The sequence below is a fragment of the Podarcis erhardii genome, assembly GCF_964252035.2.
Source record: "Podarcis erhardii genome assembly, chromosome: 5".
Lineage (NCBI taxonomy): Eukaryota > Metazoa > Chordata > Lepidosauria > Squamata > Lacertidae > Podarcis > Podarcis erhardii.
In genome coordinates this window covers 19,981,063-19,986,008 of record NC_138509.1, presented here as the reverse complement: position 1 = coordinate 19,986,008, position 4,946 = coordinate 19,981,063, and positions in this window count along the sequence as shown.

Genomic DNA, 4,946 nt, shown 5'->3' with positions numbered 1-4,946 from the left:
GGGAGAGAGGAAAGGAAGGCAATGCCTGAGGCACCGCGGGGGGGGGGGGGCGGAAACCATCGCAGCCGGGATATTTGAAACGGGTCGGCGTTTGGCGCCCAGGTTACCCCGAGGAGTGTTTTGCACGGGGGATTTCCGGGTGTTATGAGTCCAAAGCAGCCTCAGCCCTTCCCTTCCCTGAGCAATAGAAAGCATTTCAGACGCAGCTATAGGGTGACTCAGTGCCGGATTTACGTTTAAGCTAAACAAGCTACTTTATAGCTTAGGGCTTCACTCTCTTGCGGGGCCCCCAAAAAATGAAAGGGAGGGAAAACTGGTTGTACATTTCCAAAATATAAGATAAAAAAATGAAAGGGAGGAAAAACTGGTTGTACATTTCCAAAATACAAGATAAAAAACAGATAAAATAAAAATAAACTTACATACAGCAACAGTGTTTTGTGTTGTGTAAGTAATGGGCCCCGCCTGCTAGCCTGCTCCCTAAAATATCACTGGTTTCCTTATTTCTATATATAGGGTCATATATATATATATATATATATGCTTTCGTATATATATATATATATATGACAAACCTAGACAGCATCTTAAAAAGCAGAGACATCACCTTGCCAACAAAGGTCCGTATAGTTCAAGCTATGGTTTTCCCAGGAGTGATGTACAGTATGCAAGTGAGAGCTGGACCATAAAGAAGGCTGATTGCCGAAGAATTGATGCTTTTGAATTATGGTGCTGGAGGAGACTCTTGAGAGTCCCATGGACTGCAAGAAGATCAAACCTATCCATTCTGAAGGAAATCAGCCCTGAGTGCTCACTGGAAGGACAGATCCTGAAGCTGAGGCTCCAATACTTTGGCCACCTCATGAGAAGAGAAGACTCCCTGGAAAAGACCCTGATGTTGGGAAAGATGGAGGGCACAAGGAGAAGGGGACGACAGAGGACGAGATGGCTGGACAGTGTTCTCGAAGCTACCAGCATGAGTTTGACCAATATGCGGGAGGCAGTGGAAGACAGGAGTGCCTGGCGTGCTTTGGTCCATGGGGTCATGAAGAGTCGGACACGACTAAACAACAACAGCAGCAATATATAGGGTGCCTACATTCTGCATATTTTGTTATGTTCAAATGACTTTAGATTCTTATTAGGTCCATAAATTACCATATAGCATATATTCAACACAAAAAAGAGCGACAGTTTGTTATTGACAAAGGACAGCTGGACATATAAAGGGCCCCATTACCTTCAATAGCTTAGGGCCTCATCAAACCTAAATCCGGCCCCAAGGGTGACACCCCTTCCAGCACCACTTCCCCCTGTCAGAACAGGGACAAGACTATATTGTTGTTTTTGTTATTCATCACTTATTAATTTTGTCAGCCCAAAGCCATAAAACGCAGTAGAGAAAATCAAGGCGGAATAAAATACATTACAAGGATAAAATAATCATTGAAACCAGACGTTCTGTCAGACGGAGAGCTTGCTTCCCTGGAGAATGTAACTTGCTGCCTCCACAGTCATTTCTCCTCAAAGTTGCTGCTCTTTGGCAAAACAGACCAATTTTTCAGAGGTGTCTGGGCGGGCTGTCCTGTAATAAAAAGGTAATGGAATACCCAATTGATCTCCTCGCTGGGAGTTTTAAATAATTGAATAAGGCTGCTGGAGTCCTTGAATAGATTGGGCAAACCAGCAAGGAGTGAGGAGGGGTCAGCCCAAGACATCCTGGCACCTGAGGCAGACCCCAAAATGGCACCTCCCCCCTCCGGGAAGATTTGCATTAGGAATAGGTCGGTGGATCCTGTCGCCTGGCAGTCACCTCACTTCATGGGTGAGCCGGCATTGTAGAGGGATAAACCCTCAGACACACCACATCCCCATGAGCAAGCTCTCTGCTCATAGGGGATCCTGCAACAGTGTCCTTCAACTATGGCAAAGTGCATTGGCTGGAGCCGCAGGGCGGTGAAGCCTTAAAAACTATGAACTGACCCTTGTGGGAATATAAATGCAATAAATAATAATAGTAATTTCAAAAAGTAGAGGGTAAAGGTGCACCCTGCCACCCTGTACTCCTGTGCACTCCAAAGACCACTATGTGGTTCCTAATTAAGGCTCACTGGAGCCCTGAACAGGAACACCACAACTTTCTGTTGGCAGTCACTACTTGTCTCAGGCTTTCCCAAGCTGGTGCCCTCCAGATGTTTTGGACTGCAGCTCACATCCGCCACAGCCAGCAAACCTGTTGTAGTCCATCTGAAGGGCACCAGCTTGGGAGAAGGCCAACTTCTACTGTTGCAATTATAAGAAGTTGGTTTTTGTTTTAAAATCTGATGTACAAGCTTTTCTAAAATGTAAAGTTATCACTTTTTAACCTTGACAAGTTGTGGGCATGCCAAGAAGTCACATCAGGAGGCTGATTACGATCAGGTTATGATTATGAAGATTCTAATTTAATGCATTTGAGCAAAAATACCTTTCTGTAATCCTTAAACAACCCTGTAAGATAGATCAGCATTATCTCAGCTGCAAAGGCCACCTACAGCTTACATCCCAGACTTATCTTGGGCTGTGTACACATTACCATTTACTGTGGCTCCAGAGCGTGTACGCATGACACTTCCCACAATCCATATCTATTCCAAAGTTTATTGAGAAATGCTGCTGTTTGATACATTTGCCCTGAAACCAGTTTCCCACCATGTCAAAAACATAATCCACATTCACTTTTCAGTTAAGAGGAGGTGTCTGCATCTGAGACAGTTGTTGCAGATGACAGCTTTGTGGACAGGAGTTGCAGGCAAGGGGAAACCAAACAGGTAATTCACATCAAATGAAGACATCAGACCTAAACCCTTTATCTGGTAGGTACAGCAATGTGCTAAAATGATGTGAAACACAGCAGGGGAGCATGACCTCAATGTGTTTTAATCCACTAATGTCTACATAGCCTGTGTCTTACGGGGTTTACTCTGAGAGTAGTGTGTGCATAGGATTCTGACATTAGTGAGCTTTTAGCAGACGTTAGAATTGAACCATGGACTTCCTGAGTCATACCTGTTTTAAATAAGAAACAAAGGTAATCACTGATTAATGGTCATAACACCATGATATTCTTCACAGCAATTTTCTTTTCAAAGTAGGTCTGCCAAAATAATGCCGGTATTATAAAATCGTAGAAGTTGGCAGGGACCCTGAGGGTCATCTCTTCCAAGCCCCTACAATGCTAGAATCCTATTGTTTTTCTACAAACAACAAATGGGTAGTTTAAAAAGACCCTACCATCAGAAATCATTTCCTCCATTAAATGCATAGTTTGGAAAACTATGAAGACACACTAATTGAAGACTGTTGGGACGCAACATGAATAATAAACCAAACAAACAACGAACTCTGTAATATTATTTCCTTGTGGTCTCAAAATATGAGCAACCCATAAAAATCATGAACAGGTGACAACCCTATCATTAAAATTTGCAGTGTAATCCTTATGATTATGATTATGATTAACTATTAAACAATCAACATTAACTTACATAACAGCACACAACAATACAAGATTTACACCACACACTACATCCTTACAATCTACAACTACTTTTCAAAGAAAAAGGAAAAAGGAAAATAAAGAAAAAGGTAAAGATAAAAAATTAAAGTAATTAAAATATAATTCCAATTATTCTCATTGTACTTTTTCTCATTTTGTTATTTATCACACAGTGCCTTATTGTTGTTCTGTTTTCCAAAATCTTATCAAAGAAGTTCTATTGTTTTTCACCTTTATATTACAAGAGTCACTCAAGATCTGCCAGGAGGTTTTTGTTATCACAATAGTTTTTTAAATATTCTTTAAATACCATCCACTCCTTATTGATCTTCTGCATCGGGTATCCTCTAACTCTCCCTGTCATCCTTGCCAATTATAATTATTGTATCATTTTAACCTGCCATTCAGTTTTTGTATGGGATCTTTTCACTTTTCCAATTCTTCGCCACCAGGATCCTGGCTGCTTTTGTTGCGTACATGAAGAGTGGTCTGCTATTTTTTAAAATTTCTGTTGACATTATTCCTAAAAAGAAGGCTTCTGGTCTGGTCTCTTTGTAAATGGGAATTTTAGTATCTTTTTTAATTCATTACTGTATATATGATGTCCCAAAACTCTCTTATACTCTTACATTCCAACCACATATGCATATATGAACTTTTACCCTTTTTGAATCTCCAGCACACTTCTGATCTATTTTAATACAATTTGGTCGGGGTTAGGTGCCATCTATACATCATTTTCATAATGTTCTCTCTAAGATTATAGCACGCTGTAAACTTCATGTCCACCTTCCATAATTTCTCCCACTGGTTCATGTGAATATTATATCCAGGTTCTTGGGCCCAACACACCATCACCCCTTTCTTTTACCTTTTCTTTTACCTCCCACTCAAGATATGTTGTTGTTGTTGTTTAGTCGTTTAGTCGTGTCCGACTCTTCGTGACCCCATGGACCAAAGCACGCCAGGCACTCAAGATATAGATTGTACATTTTTGAAATATATTTTCCTTTGGATTGGATTAGTTCTTTTTCCAAATCTGATGTCTTATTTTAAATCCTTTTTTAATCTATACTTAATCTTTCATTTAATTGAAAATATTGTAACTAATCCGTCAGGTACAACCTAATTTCTTCAAACTTCTTCAGCATCAATTTGTTATTGTTTTCTTCTAATATTCTATACATTGGCCAGTCTCCTTTCCTATTTTTCTTTTTTACTGCCATGGCTTCTGTACGTGAGGTACACCAGGGGGTCTTAGGTTCTAGTATTTCTTTATATTTTCTCCCATATTCTATGGGATTTTCTCACTATATGGTTTTTTAAAAAACTGTGTACTGTCAGCTTCTCATAGACTAAATACGTGTGCCACAAAAATAAAATCCACTGAATTAAATGGGACTTACTC